The sequence below is a fragment of the Acinonyx jubatus genome, chromosome D4 (assembly GCF_027475565.1).
Source record: "Acinonyx jubatus isolate Ajub_Pintada_27869175 chromosome D4, VMU_Ajub_asm_v1.0, whole genome shotgun sequence".
NCBI lineage: Eukaryota > Metazoa > Chordata > Mammalia > Carnivora > Felidae > Acinonyx > Acinonyx jubatus.
This window is the reverse complement of record NC_069391.1, coordinates 57,779,005-57,804,137: the sequence shown is the minus strand read 5'-3', so window position 1 is coordinate 57,804,137 and position 25,133 is coordinate 57,779,005. Positions and strand designations below refer to the sequence as shown.

Genomic DNA, 25,133 nt, shown 5'->3' with positions numbered 1-25,133 from the left:
TCAACAATACATTATTATATATATGGTATGACTGTTTTTAAAATTAAGCATCCTTTCCATTTAAATAGCTCTACCCCATATTTCTTGTAAATAAAAAAAGCAGCAAACAAAAGTTATAAATACGTGAAAAAAATCCCTGATGCTATGTTCTCTGTTGTCCATATTTATGTTAGATATATATTTTAGGTTGCTAGTATTATATCCAGTAAATCTCACATCATACTTATTATGTTTCTGTTATTTAGTTTTCAGTTTCTGAGCCTTATTTTCCTTTCCCTAGCTCTCTTTGAAAGGTATCTTTGTGAAGGCTGAAGAAAAAAAACTAATCTATTTGTATACTGGTGAATTCTAATCACCTACTAGAGTTTCTGACTCATAAATGCTCAATCATTATTTTTTGCATAAGGAAACTGATCACAATTAGTATTATCAATTATAAGTCCTCATATTTCTGACTTTAATAGACACATAAACATATATTTTGCTAAATTTGAGTAATCTCTTAACCACTTTTATGTATGACAATGCAAAACTATATTAAATTTAAGGAATTATACAAAAACCAGAATATCAAACTTTAGAATCAATGGTAGCATTTTAAAGAACAAAATAGTATCCTAAGATAAAAATGCTGAAATAAATGTTTCAGTGTCAAAATTAGTAGAAGCCCATGAAAGAAATTATGAAAAGACAAATTAGAAACAAAATCCATTCCCTAGCTTAGTTAATGTCATCCAAAACAAGAATTTATTCTTCTTGAATGCAAAATGTCTATAGACCTTGTTCTCCCCAGGATTTAACACAATACCTGGCTCATTGTGAGGACTAAATTTGTGTTTTAAATGCATTGATGAATCAGTCAATCAATTCCTGATTCAGAATGTCTAATAGTAAAACAGTGTATAAAATACCTGGGAAAAAAATAAAGATGAGAAAAATATTAAAATGTATAATAGAGCAATTTAACTAATATGGCATAGACTACATATTCTGTGGTTTCACAAGATTTGGTATTATTCTAAGCTGCAAGTGATATTAAAATTCCAGAAAAATAAAATACATCTGAGTAGGTAGGTTTAAAACAAATTCCTTTTCCATTCTAAGTTCAGCGTCATAATATTAGAGATACTATTTGAGAGCATCTTTTCCCCCTGTCTGTAAACTGATTGGTGAGAAGGAGGACAGGAGAATCTTGCTTCCCTGTCCTTGGGTTACATTCTCTGAGGTCAACAGTAGAAAAGGATGCAAAGATGTGGATCTGAAAATGAGAGGTACTATGATTCCACAGGATGTATGTTCCTGCATAGGCCTTAGAACAACTGCTCAGCTCTGACCGATCTTGAGCCTGTCAATCTATCTGATCTGATTATTAATTTGCTTGAAATCTTGTCATGGTTATAATTTTATGTGCTGCACAATTGTAATGTCATTAAGATAAAGCAAATAATTGAAAACTTATAATTGTGAGGTAGCCAAATCTTAGGCCATGAGGAAAAGAGAATTCTCTGTCTTCACTATAACACATGCCCACACTACCAGTCTCAATTTTTCTTCTCAAGAGCCACATACACATCACTACCACCCAGTTGCTTTCTGCTTCTCTTCCTTTTTCCTATTTATCTTGACACTCCACTGCCTGTCACTGGGGCTAGTCTAGACCAGTGCTGCCTTTCATGAGTATCTTTTGTTTTTCCTCTAGGCGTGTTTTTTTTTCTCTCTCAGATAACTTTTTATGAGGCAATATTAAAATCATTATGAGCTTTTAACTGTAAATTATCTAAAATCACAAATCACATAGGCCTATGATCCACTTTAACATGAATGTTGTTAACTAGTTTTTAAAGAATACTGTTGAATTTTACATAAAAGGAGTGTCAGAAAATCATGTTTGGAGGTATAAAATACAATTCTAATGATTTAAAATAGGGATGAGGGGTGCCTGGGTGGCTCAGTCAGTTGAGCGTCCGACTTTGGCTCAGGTCATGATCTAGCAGTTCACGAGTTTAAGCCCCATGTAGGGCTCTGTGCTGACAGCTCAGAGCCTGGAGTCTGTTAAGGATTCTTCTCCCACTCTCTCTCTGCTCCTTCCTCTGCTCATATTCTCTCTCTATTTCTCAAAAATAAATAAACATTAAAAAGTTAGAAAAACAAGCTTCTTTCATTGAAAAAAAAATACGGATGAAGTGGAGACCCTGGGTGGCTTAGTCACTTGAGCAGCTGACATCGGCTCAGGTCATAATCTCACAGTTCATGACTCTGAGACCTGTGTTGGTCTCTGGCTGACAGTGAAGGAGCCTGCTTGGGATTCTCTCTCTCTGGCCCTTCCCCACTCATGCTTTTTCTCTCTCTCAAAATAAATAAACAACTTTAAAAAATAGCTTACCTCTTCCATTTGTTTTTTTTTCTCTTTTATTTATTTATCTTTAGAGGGAGAGAGAGAGAGAGAAAGAGAGAGAGAGAGAGAGAGAGAGAGAGAGAGAGAACAAGTGGGGGACGGGCTGAGAAAGATGCAGGGAGAGAATCCCAAGCAGGCTCTGCACTGCCAGTGTGGACTCCAACGTGGGCCTTGAACTCACAAACTGTGAGATCATCTCCTGTGCCAAAATCAAGAGTCAGATGCTTAACCAACTGAGCCACCCAGGTATCCCTTACCTCTTCTGTTTGTATGTCACATATGGTCCAATTCATTTTCAAAATCTTATTTTTTTCTAACAATAAGATTGAAATTCAATCATGGATGTGAAAAAGCATAAATATACACATGTATATATTCACACAAATGTGCACACACACATTCACACATCCACACATTCACACATATTCCAGAGAATACACATATTCTCCAGTGCTAATTCCAATCCCTGGGGATAAATCATTCCAGCAAACATCATGTGGTATATGTTTCCATCAGTTATTTCTGAATGATTAAATTGCTAAATAGGAATGTGCAGAAACACAAATACACAAACATGTGTGTGTGTGCCTCTCAGATATACTGTAGATTTGTTTCCATGTCCCTAAATATTTTTAGAGTGTCATCAGAATGAGTCATTAATTTGAAGATTAATATATAATTGTTTCAATACATGAAAAGTGGAAATGTGTAGTGTAGGGGATATATGAAAAAACTGTGTACTCTGCACTCAATTTTGCTATGAACTTAAAACCATTCTAAAAGTAATGTCTACTAAAATAAAACATTTTATTTAAATAAGATGTTTTCATTTAGCAATATCCATTGAATTTATGCTTAAGTTTAAAATAATCGTTTATAAGTGACTAAAAAAATGAAAAAAAAAAAGTCACATATGGTAGGCAGAAAAACTTCTCCCAAAGATGTCTATGTTCTAATTCCCAGAACCTGTGAATATGTTATGTTACATGGCAAAGGGGATTATAACTAAGGTTGTAGATGAATTACATGCTAACCTCTGCTGACCTTGAGATGGCAGAGACTATCCTGGATCATTGAGGTGGGCCCTGTGTAACATAAGGATTCTTTAAAGTGAAAAAGAGTAAGAATCTGAATAGTATGATCTGACAAAGACTCTATTAGCCATTGTCATTGCTGGCTTTGGAGATGGAAATGAACATCTGGAATGTGGGAAGCCTCCAGAAACTGGAAAAGACAAGGAAACATATGTTCCCCCCAGAGCTCCTAAAAAGAAAGGCAGTCATACTATGAACATTTACGTATGAGGTTTTATGGACATATGTTTTTATTTCTCATGAGTATATACCTGGGAGTAAAACTGCTAGGTCATATGGCAGGTCTACAGTTATCATTCAGAGAAACTGTCAAACTGTTTTCCAAAATGGATTCCCTATTTATATTCCTGTCAGCAATGTATGAGGATTCCAATTTTTCCACATCCTCAAGAATACTCGTTATTTTCTTTCTATGATAGCCATATTTTAGTGGGTCAGTAGTGATATCCCATTGTGGTTTTGATTTGCATTTCTCTAATGGCTAATGATGTGAGAAACTTCTTATGTTCTTATTGTCCATTTGTATATATTCTTTGTAAAAGTGTCTATTCAAATCATTCATTTTAGTACCTTTTTAATGTAGTTAATAAAAAACAACTATTTGCTTTTTGAGGGGATTTCTTAAAAAATATTTTAAATAAACATTAATTGTAGAGCAGTTTTATGTTCACAGCAAAATTGAGTGGAAGGTATCCAGACTTCCTATATGCCTCTTACCTCAACACATGCATAGCCTCCCCCATTATCAACATCCTTAGACCAGAGACCATCAGAGTGGTACATTCATTGCAACTTATGAAACTACATTGATGCATCATTATCACTCAAAATCTATGGTTTACATTAGGACTCACTCTTGGTTGTATATTCATTGAGTTTGAATAAATTCACAGTAATATATATCCATCATTAAAATATCATACAGAGTAGTGTGATGTTAGTATGATATCCTTTGGTGCCTAGTGTATCAGTCTTTTCCTCCCTGCAGACCCTGAAAACCAACGAATTTTTTTATTAACGGCACAGTTTTGTCTTTTCAAAAATGTCATATAGTTGTAATCATACAGTAGGTAGTCTTTTCAGATTGGTTTCTTTCACTTAGGAATATGTGTTTAAGTTGCTTCATGTTTTTTCATGGCCCATTTATTTTTAGCACTATGGTCGTCCATTGGGTGTACCACTGTTCATTTATCCATTCCCCTACTGAAGGGCATCTCAGGTACTTCCAAGTTGGGCAACTATGAAAAAAGCTGCTATCCATATCAACGTATGGATTTTATGTGAGCATAAGTTTTCAATTCATTTGTGTAGATAGCAAGGAACATAAGTGCTGGGTGATATTATGGTAAGAGCATGTTTAGTTTTGTAAGAAACTGCCAAACTGCCTTCTGAAATAGATGTACCATTTTGCATTTCCGCCAGCAGTGAATGAGAATTCCTGTTGCTCTATATCCTCTCTAGCATTTGGTTATTATCAGTATTCTGGATTTTACCCAATCTAATAAGTGTGTAGTGGTAACTCACTGTTTGAATTTGCATTTCCCTAGTGACATATGATGTACAACATCTTTTTATATGCTTATTTGCCATCTATATATCTTCTTTGGTGAAGTATCTGTTGAGAATCTTGTCCACTTTTTAGTAGGGCTATTTGTTTCCTTACTATTGAGTTTTAAGAGTTCTTTGTATGTTTTGAATAAGTGTCTGCAATGGACTGTATTTTTGGAGCTCCTCCAAATTCATATGTTGAAATCCTAACCCCCAATGTGATGGTATTGGGAGGAAGGGTTTTTGAAAGGTGATTAGGTCCTGAGAATGAAGCTCTTATGAATGCTATACTTGTCCATAGCTCTCTTGCTCTCTTTCTGCCATTTGAAGATACAACCAGAAGATGGCAGTGTAGAAGAAGATCCTCACCACACACTGAATCTGTCCATATCTTGATTTTAGACTTCCTAGCCTCAGAACTCTGAGAAATAAATGTTTGTTGTTTAAGCCACCTAGTTTGCATTATTATTTTATAGTAACCTGAACTAAGACACATTCCTTTATCAGATATGTCTTTTGCAAATATTCCCATCCAGTTTGTGGCTTTTTATTCATTTTACAGTGTTTTTGCAGAACAGGTATTTTCAGTTTTAATCAAGTCCAGCTTATCATTTGTTTTTCTATCAAGAAGGGATACTATTAGCATGGTTGTTTCACTTTTAGAGAATAAACCTGCATATCTTTAATATGATAAAGCCTTGGGGAAGAAAGAAAATATATAGTATGGGATTTGTAGATCACCAGAAGTTTACCCTGATAAAACTGGGAAATTTTTAGGATCATGTTGCTGCAATGCAATTTGGCATTCAGATGCTTTATTTTTCAAAAAATGAAAAAAAAACAATATTAATGATGCTTTTTAAGGCAGATGGATAGGTGTACCTAGCTTGTGGTGTGGTGTAAGTTCACAAGCTATGGGATACTATGGATTAAACGATATTTTATGAGTTAATAAATAGATCTACTAAATTAGGTGGTCAGAATAGAGTCCTCCCAACTCTGCATTTTATCATAGGGAAGATGCATGTTGAAAGCCTTATAAATTCATAAATGTTTCAGCAATTAATCAACAAGGAATTTCCTTTTATAGTCAAACACAGTCAAAGGAACTAAAAAATAACATTCAGTACCAAGTCAATTTATCTTGGAAGTAGAAATTCTAAACAATTTTGTTATCTAAAACACTGCCTTTATTTTACATTATATTTATTTTGCATGATATTCCCTGGGATGGCTCATTTGAATATGATTAAAATCAATGAATCATGTCTTATCCTGGCTCTCTGCAGTCGGCAATAATCAATCTGTTTCTCTCGGTGTCCAATTATACTTTGATAGAGATTAAGAGTCATACACAAAACCTCTCTAAAGAAGAGAGAATAGATTTGATGAAGGAGAACTTCTTATTCATCCCTAAGAAAAGATATTGTATTGAAGCAATGAAATAATTACAGGGTGCTAAATATCTATGTTGAATTCAATCATGGGGTTAATCAGGGGTTAACATCTTCTAGATGTTTGAATTCAAACTTCCTTGTCAAGTAGAGGATCCTTAAAATTTTATTTCACATTTGCACACAAAAAAAGTGTCTTATATTTTCCCCTTTGTTCATTAATTTATTAAGATTTTTCAGGAATGAAAATTTGAGGACCTAGGAAAATACAAAGGGACACCAAATAATTGATATGTTCACTTCCCAGATGGTAGTAGAGGTAGATGGGCTGAAAATCCAGACCTGCATGGGTGGGTCAACAACTCTCTTTAATCCATCCTGGGGCACCTGGGTAGATCAGTCAGTTAAGTGTCTGACTTCAGGTCAGGTCATGATCTCATGGTTCATGGGTTCGAGCCCCACATCAGGCTCTGTACTGACAGCTCAGAGCCTGGACCCTGCTTTGGATTCTGTGTCTCACTCTCTGTCTCTGTCTCTGTCTCTCTCTCTCTCTGCCCCTTCCCCACTTGTGCTCTGTTTCTCTCTGTCTCTCAAAAATAAATAAATGTTAAAATTTCTTTTTAAAAAATGCATCTTACTAGAAAGATTGAGTTTTGACTCAATATTAGGTACCTGTGTTAATTTTGGAGGCATTGATAGGTAAACCCAATTTCATTAAGCCTCACTTTGAGAAGAGAATGTAGTGGAAAGAGGACATAAGGTGGGTTCTTATTTCATCAGTCTGGAGCTCTGCTTGAGTTCCAGTGCAACCCAGTTTTATCTCATTAACCTTGGCAGGCAGTCCTTTTTCACCTCCTTTTCGAGACTACTTAAATTGTGTTCACTAAATTTGTAAGCAAACACTGCACTAAAATCAAAACATACAAAATTACTTTATCCTATTTTACTATCAGTAGATTAGTATGATTATACAAACACTCCTGCTGATCTGAGTTCTTATTTCATAGCTGGAGGTACTTAACCCAATATTACTTTTTCATTACTTCAATTGGGCAGATTCTTATACTCGTTTGTTTCTGCCATTCTCATTCCTATTCTTCTTCCATCCTACCAAGTTTCATTTGACTAGGGCTGAATTAACATGATTTACATTGCTATTCAAGTAGAAATTTTACATCACCTCTGTAGATAGAGCAGTTAAGTTCCTGCATATAAAACAGACAATTGTTTTACATATAAGGTTAAAGTAATGAAATATGGATCACAAGTAGTAATAGCTATATAAGTGTGAGTATTTATAATCCCAAGATCATATGTAATTGAATGTATTGCTTGTTCAAGCATTTGAGGTCTTGGATATAAACCTTTCTCACAATCTATTAGTATTTGATTATACAATAATGACACTCTCTTATTTTTATAACTCTATTTTGTCACTATAATATTTATATTTAATGTGTTATCTAAGTGACTTAAAGTAAGTACAAAGTTTACAAAATAGGATATAACCCATATTATCCACAGAAATCTATATTAACTCTCATCTCTCTGCTTCTCTTGTAAAATATCTATAATACTTATCCTTAAATGTGGCAATATCTTCAGATGGCTTTTGTATCATGAAAGAAAGGTTAACTTATATTCAAAAGAATTTAGTAGAGTTGAGTAAAATCCTCTCAAATTTGATAAGCCACACCAAGTTTGCATGTGGGGCAAGGTATTTATGGTAATTTTTCTTCAATAAGATCCAGAAAACCTGAATCTTCACCTAACTTATCAGTTTGTTTGCCTAAATCCAAAATAAAAGAATCACTAGTGAAATAATCATTTTCAATATATTGAGCTATATTACAACTTTATATTTGAAACTCTCCCTTTTAAAAATCCCCTTTAAAAACTCTCCCTTAAAACCAGGGTTTTGGAGGTGGAGTTGTGGTCAGGGTAATTTGTTACAGTAGTCCTAAAGTTTGGACCAAAAACAGTCCCTGTGAAAAAAAAAAAAATTACTGTAATAGCTCAATGATACTGATGGAACCACTAATGACAAAATCAAGTGCTTTTCTTTCCCTGTCATTTGACCATCCCAGAGCTTTTTTTACTCCACTTCCAAAGAGTACTTTTCATTCCTCAGTACTAACTGAACACTTTGTTTGTATGAGTATATTAACAATTATTTTAATTCCACTGTCTTCTATCCTCAACAATACAACAAGCTCTTACCACTCCCTTCAATATCCTTTCAGAAGAGATGATTTGGAGAGCATGGGGGATGAGTGGAAACTTCCAGAAGAATGATCCTAAAGTCATTAACAGAAAATTTCTTAAAGCATAAAAAGAAGATTAAAGAGTCAAATAACCATATGTTCTGTAAAAATCAAGACTTTTCTTTACCTCTCACAAAATGAGACCAAGCTCTTAACAGTTAAAGTCAGTGACAAATGTATGACAAAAATCATCTATCAAATACTAAATTCATTTATTTTAAACTCATGTTCAAAAAAGGAAATTTTAATCATGTGCTAGAAAATATTTTTCGTATCTTTATCTGTATTATATTGTATAATATATGTATAAATCACAACCAGTAACTGTTAAAATTAAACTATTAGGACTTCTTCAAGACTTTCTCAGGAATGAATTGAATTATTTATTTATTTATTTATTTATTTATTTATTTATTATTAAATATTGGAATCATAATAAGAAAGACATAAAGAATAATAAAGTAAACTTCCATGTACTTATAATTCTGCTTAAAAATAGAACTTAAGCAGTACAATTGAAACTTACTGTATTGTGTTTCCAAACTACACCATGCGCTCACCTTTTCAAGGTACTAGCCACTTAATTAATAATTATAATTTCCCTTATCTTCCTACATATACAAATACCTCTAAACTAGAAAGAGTATTGTTCAGTTGTTCTGATACTATGGAGAGGCTTAGGGTAGGCTGCCCCCAAATATGCCATTTTGGAGTATTGATTGTTTTAAATTAAAGTTACTTAAGAAATAGTACCAGGAAAACACTCTGACTCCTCCTCTGTTTCCAGAAAGTAGGAAATAAATCTCCCATATAAAAAGTACCCTCCCTGTACCAGGTAGTAAAGGGACATCATCAGAGATAAGGAATTCAGATCTAAGGCTATATACATAAACCGTGTTACTTCCAATAATTTACTACTCCACCCCAATTCTGTTTTAGAATTCCTTATTAATTGAAACTCCTGAACATAACATTTTTCTTTGTCCTGTCAATTCCTCACAGTTTTATGGCCTCTTTGTCTAAGAAAGTATAAAACCTGTTGCCTTGCTCATTTCCTTGGGTCTCAATTTCTTTATTGGGCCTCTGTCTATACATAATTAAATGCTGGTTCTTTTTGTTTGTCTGTTTGTTCTTGTTAATCTGTTTCATGTCAATTTAATTCTTTAGAAGAGCTAGAAGAATCTTAAGAATAGAGAAAAAAAATTCTTCCCCAACAATTGCATATAAAGTAGCATCCTTTGTTAATAATTTAGCATTTTGCTCAGCCTTAAGCCTATGGAAATCATCTATTATGTATATTGTATTATATATGCTTACACAAATATATATATATATATATATGTATATATATATACACACACATAATATATATTTGTACATAAATATTGATAGACATTTAAGCTGATAGGCATTAGAATATCTCCATTTTTGACTATTAAAATGCTAATGCATGTGTATGTACATTTTTGTATGAGTATATGTGACAGTCAATTTAGTTTAGGGTAGCATTTAGTTTAGACAGTCAATTTAGTTTAGGGCAGGATTAATTCTCTGAAGCTAGTTTAGCGTTGAATTTCCCATATTTCACAGATATTGCCTCTTATCTGTTTTATACCCTTTACAACCAAGTCTATAGACTTCCGGTGTTGACAAATGTGCACAGAATAGCTACATTTGATTCTAATTACTCTTAAGATTTTGTCAAAAGTTTTCCTTGAATTCCTTGACTCTAAGCTATGAATTTACAAAAATATTTATTGCATTTCATTCAGCAATTGTTTTGTATCCAGTTTGCACTGGGAAGGTGACTGAAATACCTTGTCTGTCATTCTGCTGGAAGGGATCATATGAAGGTGATGAATATGAGGCTACAGCTAGTGTGACATTATGTCCTTTTCTGTCAGCTCCATTTTCATGTCATGTTTTACTGAGTGTGGGAAGTACATCCAGTAATTCTGGTAGAGGGAAGGAGGACATGAGAGGGATGTGTGCTGTGTGCTCTATGTGTGTATTAGATGTCATGGTTTTGGATGTGGTCATGATACCTTCCTCTGACCTTAACACCTATCTTATTGTTATTTGTTAGGAGCATGGTTAGGTCAATTTAAAAAAAAATTTTTCACTAAAATAGATGCACATTTTCACATGGAAGGCTTATGAATACATTATTGCTCATAGTTAAATAATCCAGAATACACCAATTTTAGAATTAATTACTAATGTATATTTATATTGTAAATTTTGTTTTGGTAAGATAACCAAGTTGTTGTGGCAAAATAAAAATCTACAAAATTTCATCTTTGCTTTGGCATTTTCTAATCACCTGATTTGAGTTACTACAGAAAATATGAATGAGAAATCTATATTTTTATCCTGTTTTGTAAAATTTGTTTCCCTGCTTTGTTAGGCAACATACAAAATACAAAATGCTTTCTTAGTCAAATAAATTTGGGAAATATTCAAAGTACTTAGATTTCTCAGGTTCAATAATATGCTAAGGTAAACTTCTATATTTTGAAAACATGTTTGATCATGGAATGCTTTGTTAACAATAGAGAGCTTATAGGACTGGTGTTGTATAGATCATTCTTTGGGAAAGGCATATGTATTTCAACACTTTAAATACAGAAGTTATAGAAAAGGAAAGAAACTCTCTATGGTATGCCTAATTTAGCTAATATGCAGATTTGAGATACTAAAATATAGGTTAATATTGTCAGTAGAAGATTACTAATTGTACTTACTAAACTAAAATCTAAAGTGATATTAGATAATACATTCAGGTGTGCGCTGGAAATGGTGTGGACACCTTCAAGAAAGATATTACTGTTCACTGGATATATTCACATCTCAAGTTATTAATTCATTTGATTTCTTTTTGAATTTCAACTCAAGGGATCTTTAAAGAAAAACTACTTTATTACTTTTCAGATTTTGTTTATTTATTTGAACCAAGCTTATACCTGGCCAGAGGCTAGTGCAGCTTCCTAGAAATCTATTAATGCATTTTGGAATATCACCAGCAGGAACTAAAGTGGCAGAGACAGTGCCTCCCAGGAATTGTCTGTTTTATGCCAGCCAGGCCAAAAATCAGCCAGATGACTTAACCATAAGGGAGCCCAGAAGATTCCCTGCACAAAAATGTCTCTCACATGCCGTTTTACTCAAAATGCCATTTTAATGTGATGATGAATAATACTTGAGTAATTAGTAGTCCTGTAGAGATGTATGTATGTATGTATGTATGTATTGTTAAAAAGGCTCCATGCCCAATGTAGGGCTTCAAGTCACAAACTCAATATCAAGAGTCTCATGTTCTACCAACTGAATTATACACATGCCCCAAGATTTAGGCTTTTAAAAAGTTCACACACCTCTTATTCATTCAGTCATCACAATAAAACTATAAAGGTACTTAATATTCCCATTTTATAGATAAGGAAAGGCATCTCAAAAAAATACATAACTACTCTAACACATTCTACAGAGAATGCCATATGCCTTATTACCCTAAATATTATTTTTCTTTAAATTCTGGGTAATTTCTATAAGATGATTATTTCCCAACTTTACAGCTCATATACTCATAAAAATATTTTGAAGTATACAGGCAAAAATATTTTGAAGTATATCAATACTTGTATATTAATGATTTATAAATCGCATAATATACTACTACACTGTAACAGTGTTTACATATTATAAAAACTAAAAACACCACCAAAATTAAGAAAAAAAGACCTAACAAATATTACAGAAACAAATTCTATATTTTCCTCCTAATACCCAGTAGATCATCTTATGTATGCCTTCACTGTATACCCCTCACTTCTGAGAACACTGCTTTAAGCAGTTGTACACATTTAAGTTTTTGTGTGTTTAACTATCACAAAATAAAATTTTGGGAAACTCTACCAGCAGTATCTTCAGGAGGAATCATCCTTAATGAAAATTGGCAGTGTTATATAGAAAGAATTCTAGTGTCCAATGGCCTGATCTCAAACCTTGCTCTTAGTTGCTATACGGCCTTGAGCAAATTATTTAGCCTTTTTGCTTCGTTCCTGTAAAACATGGATTAATAAGATTAATATCTACATCATGGAGTTGTGAGGATTAAATCAGCTGATGGAATATGTCATTAAACAAAATAGTCCATACAAAGTTCTTAAAGCAGAACTTAGCACATGTAAGTGCTGCAAACATATTGATTACTATCAAAGTGTTATTACATTATTTTGTAACAGTAGGAAAGAGGAAATTGTTTTTAAATAATTAAAAAATGCCTACTATGCTCAAAGAGCTGACATAGTCACTGAGTGTATACGGAGATAAAATATAAGTTCCTTGATATTAAAATAACTTGCAATCATGAAGAGAGCCATGAGATCATTGGGGACATTTCCATTAGTCAGAGGTTAGTATTTAATGCTTCATTGTATTACCTAAAGATAAATTTTTAAAGTGTATTAGAAAGATAGTTCCATGTAAAAACTATTGACACAGCAATATTGACCACATTGACCCAATAACTTAATGATACATGTTCAAATGCTCTATAGTCAGTAGCCTCAACTACAGTGCTCAAGACTTGGATGGGAAAAACCTCATTGGAGAGCTAGCATATAAAATTCAAGAAAGCAATATATAGGGAAGAGGACAAAAGAGAATGGTGAGATCAGGAAATTCCACATGATGAATTAACAGGTTTGTCTTCATTAAAAGGTCATATCTTTGGTCAGAAATTCTTCAATAAGAAAAATCAACTACATTTAATCATGCAAAGTGAAATAAATAGAATTCACGGTAAATCTATTTGTGAATAAAAACAGCAAATAAATAATGCACTAGTTTTAATTATTTTTACAATCTCCTCCTTGGAGGCAATTAGAATTTCATTGATTACTGAAACGATCTTTAAGTATTTTAACATCAAATTAAAGAGAGTGGAGTCATGTTTACTTTATTTTGGCACACTTTAGTGTATAAAACTTAGTTAATAGCTGCAATGTCTGTGGGTTAATTTTGAAAGATCTGTGTATTAGCTTGTTCAATATAGCAATCTAACTGAAAAATTTTAGGTTTTAAAATATAAAAATTATTAAAATTCTTATAATATAATTGATTGGATTATTATATTCCATCATTGGTATGGTGTATACTATCTTAAGTGCACATAGTACATAATAATTCTTTAATCTGAAATTTTATTTACTAATTTAATTGCATTCTGTGCTCAATAGAATTAATTGTTCATTTCTTTAACAGTAGGCTATGTCATTAAATAAAGTTGTCCACTAAAAGTATGTATTTTTGAACTTCATTAAGTAATGCACTTTCCTATCATGGAGAATATTGTTTTCTATAAAAGTATTGTGCTGAATTTGTAACTTCCAAGATTGGGGGTTGATATATGGTATGCAGATACTTAGGTCTCTTACAAACTCACACTTGGCCATGGGGAATCACATCATTGTTACTGAAAAGTGTTTGGCTAAGATATGGTTTTGTTGCCCATATGTGTACACTTTTATAAATCTAGTACTTAATATCAACATAATGCCAAAGAAAGGGTATTTTTTCTAAAATTAGAATTTCTTAGATATATTTATATCATTTGATCTGTCTTTAACATTTGAACATTCATTGTTCAGCCACCCTTTCTACATAAATCAAAGTAGAAATGTTCAGTGTCAGAAAGATTATGGGTGAATATTGTTTTCTACTATTGTGTTAAGGTACATGTACATTTTCTTATATTTCATTTTTAATCAAAGTAGTATATATACAATTAAAAATAAAGTAATAATAAAAGCTTATGATAAGAACAAAAAAAATTACTTTCCTCCTCTTTATTTCTCCAGTTTTGCCCCCCAGAGGTAAATGTTATTATGTCCCTAAACAGTTTCTTCTGCTAGCTTCCTAAGTAAGTATGTATTTTAAATAAGGCCCAGAAAGCATTTTGTACCTTCTATATTTTGGAGAATATTAAAACTAAAATACACATAAACTTTTCAGTAACAAGAAGATTATGGCACAAATTATTAATCTTTTTTTTTAATTTATTTCTGGAAGCAAGGAAGAAAAGCAGTATTAACCAGCCGTGTGATGGGTTGAACATAAATCTCCAAAATATCTGTTTTTATGATTAAAAATAATTGTGTGTGCTGCAGCGAACTGAGTTCTGCAGTGTAATTAAACATATTTAACATATATTAACTCTATAAGTAATTTGCATAAATTATTCTGCTTAACAATTTTAGTGCACACCAGGGGATACTGTGATTTTTATCAATGTACTCTATTAACTAAATGGATAATGATATCGTTTTAAAAGTTGAGATATAATTACAAGCCCCTAGAATCTCTGAATGAAGGGTGTTACAGGCTATTGAAATAGTTTGCTGGAATGACAGACAGAATTGCATACGCTGTTTTGAAAGTTGAATTTAAACCTCTATACCTAATCTTCTGACAAATAACAACTATATATTTATTTATATTTTCTCAATGTTCCTTTTCAGATTTATTAGTTCATATGCTAGGTTTTTACTCTGAGAAGTACTATTATGCATATAGTTCTACATAATTATCATAATAATTTATCTTAATTGAAAATATGGATAAACATTCAATTTTGTGACCTATGTGGCAAACTCGAGGCCAGGAACTTGAGTTCTGATTCTGGATTTGTCACTAAGAGACGAGTGACTCAGAGCAAGTTCCCTCATCAACGCTGGCTTCAGTTTCTTTGCCTATCAAATGTGATGGATTTGGTTGGACTCATATTAAAATTCAAAGAGGCTCCTTCAAGTACTTCACATAATCAATCACAATCACACTCAATCATCTTTATTTGTGATTCTATTTATTTTACTAAATCAGTACATAGTATAGGCACTTGATTACCTAGAAAGGAGACTTTTATCCACTTCGCATTTTACCTTTTCCTTGGCTCACTCTATCTTTCCGTCCCTTACACCCTGCAAAAGCAAAGCCTTGGGAAAGGTTTAGAAATGTCTTTACAGTCCAGACAGGATGGGAGAGAAATAACTACATAACAAGCACCACCTTCTCCCTTGTTTCAACCAGGCCAAGAAAAAAGTGTAGATTAAAAATTTTCAAACACTTTGGTTTTTGACCACTTTACACTCAACAATTACTGAGGACCCCCAAAAAATTCCATTTACATGGTTTTCATTTAATGATAATTATGGTATTATAAATTAAAACTAAGCAATGAAAACACTTATATTATTAAATCATTTAAAATAATCTCTATTAATATTAATCTAAAAACACTTTTCATTAAAAAAACTTTATTTTTGAAGCCAAAAAATAAAAAAGGTGCGAAGAGTAACATTATTTTGCATCTTTAAAAAAACCTCCATAATATCTGACGTAATGGTGGATAGGTAGATTCTCATGCCTGTTTCCAATTCATTATGAAATCATAATAAGAGTAGGATGCTTAACTTACTGAGCCACCCAGGTACCCCCAAAAAGCCTACTTCTTTAAATTATTGCTCTGGGTTTGTTTGTTTGTTTGTTTGTTTTTGAGAGAGAGAGAGAGAGAGAGGCAGAGTATGAGCAGAGGAGGGGCAGAGAGAGAGGGAGAGAGACAAACCCAAGCATGCTAACAGCATGGAGCCTGAAGTGGGGCTCGATTTTATGAACCGTGAGATTATGATCAGAGCTGAAACCAAGATCTGGATGTTTAATTGACTGAGCCACCCAGGAGACCCTAAATTCTTGTTCTTAAATAAGAATTTCTTGTGGATCACTCGGACCTCAGTATAATATTAACACTACAGTATAAAGAATTTTCTCTATTTTCTTCACCACTGTATCTTTAGAACCCAGAACAGTAATTTGCACAGAACAGGCTCCTAATAAATACTTGTGGGAAAAAAATAAATGTAATGATTATAGTTATAAAGTGGGTTTATTTCAGAAATTCAGTGAAGTGGAGCTAGAGGGAGGATCGTTTAGTTTGTTTTTATTCTCCCACAGTTCTATTTATTGTCAATCTGTTACTGATTACCAGGTGTCTATTATTTAGTCATTTTCAAATTTAATTTTTATAAAATCTCTTGGGAATCCTGTTAAAATGCAGATTGTGATTTAGAGGGACTGACATGAAGCCTGAGCATCTGCATTTCTAAAAAGCTTCTAGGTCAAGTCAAGTCTTTGCTCTAAAGACCACTCTTTGAATATCAGAGTCTTTAGGTGTGACATTCAGATTTCAGTAATAAAATTGACTTAAAAGTCATAACAAGTAACAGAGAATATAAACATTATGAGTATCATGATTCTATTTTTTACATACTATCCTTCTCATTTATACTGTTGCCATTATTTTAGGACAAACTGAAAAGTGACATTTTTCACTGCTACAGGAATGATAGTCACATGGAATGTTAAATTCTTCAAGTTTCATTCAGGGACATACTGTGACACTTTGTTTGGATATCTCCAACTGTCAATGTTTTTCCTACGACCTTTCCTATGAATTAAACACAAATAAACACATATTTAAAAATTTGAAAAAGTGAGCTATCTTACAGCTAAGATTAAATGGAAAAATGCAGAGGGGTGCCTGGGTGGCTCAGCTGGTTAGCGTCTGACTTCAGTTCAGGTCATGATCTCACTGTTCATGATTTTGAGCCCCGTGTCAGGCTCTGTGCTAACAGGTTGGAGCCTGGAGCCTGCTTTGGATTCTGTGTCTTCCTGTATTTCTGCCCCTTTCCCACTCGTGTTGTCTCTCTCTCAAAAATAAATAAACATTAATAACATAAATGGAAAAATGCAGAAACATCCACATCAACATTTCTTGGATTCATTCATCATTCCAGGATTTAAATAGCTAACAAATGTCAAAATAAACTAATGAAAAAGTGATACATTATATTTTTGCAATGATAAGGTCAAGCTTGATTCCCTTCATTTCATACATGTAGACAGAGGCAATGGGAAACTATTAAAGTAATCATTATTTACTTAGCAAACACTTTTATTGCATTTAATTTGTTCCAGATACTATTCCAATTGTTATATAAATATTAACTTGCTCAAAATGCATAACATCCCAACAGATAAGTACTATTATTATTATCTCCATTCTACAGATGATAAAACCAAGGCCCAGCAAAATTAAATATATTCCCAAGATCTCCTGTCTATTTTAATGGAGTAACCAGGATTTGAAACCAGGCAGTCTGGCCTCAGAAGCTGTGCTCTCAACCACTGTCCAATACTGCCTCCCTCTATGAATTTCTAAGGGAAATGTATACTTGAGATTTCCAAAGACTTGAAAAATTATAACCAATTATATTTTTGATTAACCTCAAGAATCAAACTTCTTTCAGTAATTTACAGTGTCACAAACAGAACAGTGGCAAATAAATACTCAATTAAGATGTAGAATGATTAAGGCTTTAAGAACACCAAGGGAGGCGAGGCATGGCAGAGGCAAAGAAGGACTTGGAGGAATAAGTTCTCGGTCTAAGCAGAGGTGAGACCAAGAGAGTGTTAAGTTATTTGTGTGAATTGTATCAGAGAGGGTGATGAGGATAAGGGCTGATTCTTGACAGACTGCCTAAAGGAAGGATGATGGGGAAAATTTCATGGTAGACATTATCCACTATCTACACAGTGAGCCTTACCCTCCCATCAGTATTGCATTTTTTTACTACAGATTTAAAGAGAAAAAAAGCAAAAAATGCCTATCTCTCGTAATCCTCTGCCCCATTTCCCACTTTTTACCATATTTTCTTGCTTTCAAATTGCATTTGATTTTCTACATGTAAGATGTATTCCTGGCTGGGATATTATTGATCTAAAGTAAAGCTGAAGCCTGTTGCTTTCTAGGGTAAAAATACTACACAGAAATGTTTCTTCTCCTGAAGTCTTATGTTGGCTAATGATGTTACCATCTGCTCATTAATATAATTAAGAACCTCAAAGACAATCCCAACAATGCTGTCTTTTTTTTCCATATTATATTTAATCGTTCACAAACTAATATTAATAGTAGCTTATCATAGGACATCAGCTGAAGTCCTCAGCATCTCTCCTTTGGACTACTGGAGTACCCTCCAAGCTTCTCATGATTTTCACTTCTACAATTATTTTTTAATACTCTCATTGGACTTCTTTTTCTAAAGCATATATAGACAGTCTCATGACTTGCCAGTTTAAAGACCTACGTCATCCACTCTCTGCTTATAGATTTAAGCTCAAACTACTTAGTGAGGTATATAAAGCCATTTCTAATTTAACCCCAGATTACTTTTCCAGCCACAGTCACAACTATTTCTTTCCCACATAAGCTTCTTACTTTAACAATGTCATTAAAATCTTTGTAATGTATACTTTCTCTTCTGTCAAGAATGTTCCTGTCCACATCTGTAACTTGAAAATTTTTATTCATCCTCCAAAACGAAGTCTTTCATAGCATTCTTCTATTTCCTCAACAAGAATAAAGTTTATCACTCAGAATTCTTATGTACTTGAGTGTATTTTGTATGAGATGCTCTAAATTATGGGCTTCTTGCAGGTAAGAAAATCTCTCACAGTTTTTGGCATACAGGGGAAGCTCAGTAAACATTTACTAAATTAAAAAAATGGGGAAAATGGGCTTAACCAATACTTTTACATTAATAATTCATGGCATAATTTTGGATATAATTTAAATAATAATTGAAGAATTAATAACATTCATAATATTAATTAGTGCATGGCATTTGGTCTCACACACACTTATATCAATGATTTCTTCCTTTCATATAAAAAAGGATGCTATGTGTAGTTAGCAGAACAACGGAGGTAAAAATATGTAAACAGTCTCAAAAATACCAAGCATATCCTCTGCTCTATTCCCATAGCCATGCCTACGGAGAGAAAAGAATAATCTGAATAGTCAATTGCAAGTTGGTGTAAATTGTTCAGTGCCAAAAAAAACGAAAGCCATTCTTGTTGAGTTCAACATGGATTTCATTATCAGGAATGTGCTAAAAAAACTGACACCACTGTGGTCCCTCTGTAGGTGGTTTGTCTCACATATGGGAGGCTCAACTTTGGTAGAATTATGTTGTAATGCCACTGATACATGATTCTAGGATTTATGCTTCCCCATGCCATTTGTAGGTACAGGTGGTTCCTACTTTGTGCTATGATCTCTTTCTGGAAACTCAACTGGAGAGAAAGCAATAGCAAACAGGTTATTTTCACCACATTCACATTAACAGCCATGTATATTTAGATTTCAAAGCTTATATATGGCTCATTTAAGTGAGGAATTTTGCAGTTATCATTTCCACCTCTAGATGGTGATGCAGTGCTAGCTTGATATTTGCACTACAACTCACTTTGTGGGAATTCCACACTGTTCTCCAGGGTAGCCAGAAACTGTGGAACAAGCACCCCATTTCAGACTAAGTGGAAGAAGATCTATTAGTCATGTATCTTAAAAGTGAACAAAATAGCTGTGGAGTAGATTAGTGAATGGCTATGTTTCACACCGAATAGTGTTGTTACTGATATGTGCTGAGACAACATAAAATTGCCATATGTTATACGTTTGATATTTTAATAATTATAAGAATTTTCTAAAATACTCGAAAGTAAAGTCAGTGATATAATCAAACTCCATATACTCTTAGCTCAAGCAATGACCTATGTTGTTCTCATTTGTTACCACATACATGCAACACGTTCTGATGCCACATATATGAATGCATTAAAACCTCATATTTTTTCTTAACAAAACAGCTTTATGAAAACATTCTGACTTGACATTAACCTTTGAAGGGAAGGCTAAGGTTGTAGTGATTAATAAGAAACAAGAGGGTAGCTTCCTGGACCCATCTGTTAACTTGCGTAGGTGGATTCACTTTGCTGTAATTCCTCTAGTTATAGTCTTATAAATCATGTACTTTTCTGTCTGCATATTGTATTTACAAGAAAGGGAAAGAAAAACAAAAAGATAAGCAGGAAAGAGCACAGGCCTTATAAATACTGGCTCTTAACAGATATAGGTTTAGATTATGGAGTAGTTCCTCCCTATTGACAACTGGAATCAGGCAGAGTAATGATGGAAAATTTTAACTAACCTGCAAAGTTTAGGGAGGAATTAAAAAGAAAATTCAACTGTGCCAAAGCATTATAAAGAGATCCTTGATGTTGTTACATCAGGAAAGTTCTTAAAGTTTTAGAAAGTCATCATCTTGATCTGGGAGCTAAGTGGGAGATACCATAATAATAAGAAGAAAGGGAAGGCTGACCCATTAATCTACACCTTTATCTACTGCAGTGTCCTCTGAGCCAGCCACGGCCATCGGGGTGGTATGCATCTTTATGGGGATAAGAACCACAATTACTTTACTGAACTGGAAATTATGGAATCCTTGTCTTTTGGAAATCCGCCAGGAGAATAAGTAATAAACCAGTGGAAAAATAAAAGTATAATCAATAGTAAAGTAGTAAGAGATAAAGATATATTAATAGAAACCAAAGAGGAAAATTAGCAAGTAGGGAAAGCAGAGTATATAAAAGCTTTTCTCACTTAACACAGAAGGCTTCCTTTACTACTCATTGATTGTCCTCCTCTAAACATCTAGAGTGTTCAAAGTGTTATTTTATGTCAAGAAATGTATAATAGGATGCAGAAAGTACCTGCTTTAAACTCAGACAGATTTTGATTAGAACTTGAGGAAAATACTTAACTCCTTTGTTGTAGTTCACCTGTGTAAAATGAGGTAAAGAATATCTGCATTTCAGGGATATTTTGATTATTAAAGATAAGATATAAAAGGTATAATATGAGCACAAAGTTGGTGATCAATTAGTAGTAATCATTATAAACATTATAATTTTTATTAAGACATAGTACATATTATTATTAGATTTGTTAATATTGTATCTGTATCTAGAAATAAGTCTAGGTAATAACAGGTGTTAATGGATACTTGTTAGCTTGATGGATAAATATGGTTTGAGTGCAAGCAAAATTAGCCTTGGGACAGCTTATTTTGCCTTTGTCACATAATACGAAGTCTTCTCTAAAATATTTAAGATAAAAATATGATTTTTCTTCTACATACAGTCTTTCTATTAGTGTACATGACTAATAATGGCTCATTTTAGAATATACTAATAATGAAGGAAAGTAAATATAATTCAAAATTATGTCATATGACTCACAGGTAGCAGATGCTACACCTTCAAATATTTAGTGGAGACTCGGATACAAACTACATCTGGATACAATGACGGATATATATAGCCCAGTTTCCCCTTTACTTCTTTTCTAAGTTCAGCTACTAAAACGAAATAACACATGATTGACAACAAACATCATCTCTTGCCTTTCTCAGAAATAAATTCAATCCAATAGATTTTGTTTAAACTGATTAATTAGAGGTACTTCTATGAAAGCAATGTGGTTAATATAATATGATGTTAACGTAGGATAGAGATACATTAGAAAGAATAAAAAGTGTTGTAATTGAGTAGTGTTAAGGAACTTTGCTACCTTAGAGTTAGAAAGTAATCACTAGATATCCATTTCACTTATAGGAAGGAACTGAAAAAACTAATCTTTATGCAGACATATGGTCAAGTTAATGTCATAGAACAAAGGCTGGGTATAATATAGACCTATTTTGGAATGGTAATGAAAGAACATAATGACAGATCATGCTCCAAAAATTTATTGATTCATAGAAAGAATTTTAATCATTAAGTTACCTGATAAAATTAGTGATTTCCTTAAGTATGGGGGAAAAAAAAGTAACCAGAGAGTATGATTAAACAGTAAAATGCAACAGGACAGGGTTACCCTACTCATTTTAGTGGCTTCAGTAGTATTTACTGTCAAGAATGTGCTTTTTATTAGACATGATAAAACTAAACAAAACAATTAAGGCTATAGTACCACATGTCTCAACTTTAGTAGGCAACAAGGTAAAAAAAAATGTGCTTATGTTGGATTTAACAGATCCATATATTACTTCTTGTTTTGCCCTTTACTAGCTGTTCAAACTCGTGCAAACCATTTTGTTTCATGGAATCCACTTGCTTATCACAAAGCATTTGGGTCTCAGCAAATACTTTCTAAAATCCTTAGCAGTTTTAATGTTTTAGAATCCCGTAATACTTTGTACTATATACAATTAGTAAACTGCATCTGTTTTCTAAAAGATCAAATATGAAATGACAAGCATGCTTCAATTCTAGCAGCCATGAATGTCCTTGTCCTGGTGGTATGGTGGCAACGATGGGGGCTATGTGGAGACAGAGGAATAGAACAAAGAAAGCAGGAGAGATCTGGCTGCATTTCTCTGAACAGCTACTGTTATAGTAAGAAGCACCTAGTAATGCCTTTGAAAGCCAAGTTTTTGCTGGTATGTATAAGAATGAGCCTAGTGGAAATGATTCTCAATGATTTTTAAAGAAACACTCCTTGTGTAAAAACCTTTCTTCTATCAGCCCCTTTAACTTATCAATTTTAAGTACTAACACCTGACTGCTGCCCTTCTATCTTATGCTGTGTCTCTATGAACTGAATATTTCACAGGAATAAATGATCTGGATCAGATACTAATGATGGAAAAGTAATCATCAACACCCTTCCAAAGAATATTATTAAGTGAGCTACACAGTCCTTCAGAATTTTGTTTTCAAATGAACAACAGAAATTCTCAGTTAAGATAAGACATGTAGCATGTCAAAAGGAAACATAGGCTTAAGAAAAGAGCAATAATGATAGCTACTAGTTATCTAATGTTTAATTATGTGCCAAGCATTATCTTAATACTTTACATATATTATTTCATCAAATATTCATAGGCACAGTTTGACACAGTCACTAATATTATCCCTCTTTTATACATGTTGAAACTGAGGCAGAGAAAGATCAAGTACACACGCTGAGGTCCTACAGCTCAGAATGGCAGATCCAGAACTTGAACAAGAAACTCCAGCCATTACATCATGCTGTTTCTCAGCAGTATTGTCAAATAACATATTTCAGAACATTCTTTATTTTCATTGTTCTTCATGTGTTCTACAGCCTCTGACTTACTTTTTTCTCCTCATTAAAAAAATTTAATTAAAGTAATCAATGAAAGAATCACAGCACATGTTCACTACCGAGTGACATAACCAACCTCACTAAAAATTTCTACTGAGAGTGAATGTATTAATTTAGTTTTTAATAGAAGCTGTAACACCATGAAACATTTCACTTTCTTGGGGCTATTCTATTTTTAGTGCAAGTATTCACTAACACTGTACAATACCTATTGTTTCATATCAATCTAAAAATCAAATGTTCTCTACTAACTTTCTGCATGTTTTGCCTTGGGAAACATTTATGTAGAATTTTAAAATATGTGGAAATTAGACTAATCAAACCATTAATTAAATACGACTCAATTTTGCATTGAGGTATAGAGAGAATAGGGTTTACTCATCTAATTAAAGAAATCCTAAAACATACTATATTTAAGATATTTAATATCATAAGAAGCCAGTACGTTTTCTAAAGTGTTAAACATATTCCACCTACATGCATCCTTTTCTCATATTAGTCACAAAGGTCTCATTTCCCTCCTTACCGCTGTCTTTCAATAAAATATCTATCTCCTTCGATCACAGATGCAGACATGTAATGAGTTTCTCTCTAATCAATAGCCCTTTCCCTGGTCAGAGTGAGCATCCAGAGGAGTTGGGAATGTGATCTTTGCCAGAACTGTTTCTGTCTGTTGAAGCTAGCAGAAAAATAGTATCTTTCTTAAAAATGCATTAATTATTTTCATTATTTTTATCAAAATAGAATACATAAATAAATTTAAAAGCTGAATTTATAATGAAAAACAGCAGTCCTCCAATCCAACCCAATTTATGCTTCCCAGTGTCTGTACTCTTCAATGCTTTTTGATAATATGCTCATATATGCGTATTTCTAAGTGATATTTAATTTTTGTCAATGTTCTATATTGTATATCAAATGATTAATATGAAAGATGAATATTTAAATATTTTATAGTCTTTGATCCTTTGATCCTCCTCCTCTATTCAGCCCATATGATGTTGTGTTATAATAATGTCAGGTTACTATTCAGTGTTTATTCTCTTACAGTTGGCAAATACGATTGACATTTGAGAAAACTGCATATTAAGATTTTATTTCTTTCCTTGTATAACTTTTCCCTGTTCACCTTTTCCATGTTAGTTTTTAAAATAATTTGGTTCCAGGGGCACCTGAGTGGCTCAGTCTAACTCTTGACTTTGGTTCGGATCATGATCTCATGATTCATGAGATCAAGTGCCCCATCAGGCTCTGCACTGATGGCATGGAGCTTGCTTGAGAATCTCTCTCCCCCTCTCTCTGCCCCTTCCTCACTTGCACTCTCTCTCTCTCTCTCTCTCTCTGTCT

The 25,133-nt window shown here is 33.2% G+C and overlaps 1 protein-coding gene across 41 annotated transcripts in view; it reads right to left on the bottom strand.

Moving 5' to 3' along the window:
- Positions 1-25,133, bottom strand: part of PTPRD (protein tyrosine phosphatase receptor type D) — a 2,170,985-nt gene that overhangs the window by 1,917,128 nt on the left and 228,724 nt on the right. Inside the window, exon 1 of one of the 41 annotated variants that reach the window (XM_053204222.1) lies at positions 21,368-21,384. The exons of the other annotated variants lie outside the window; for them this stretch is intronic. The gene's annotated coding sequence lies outside the window, so the exon portion shown is untranslated. Of the gene's footprint in view, positions 1-21,367; positions 21,385-25,133 lie in introns of those variants that run through there. 41 annotated transcript variants of the gene reach the window in all.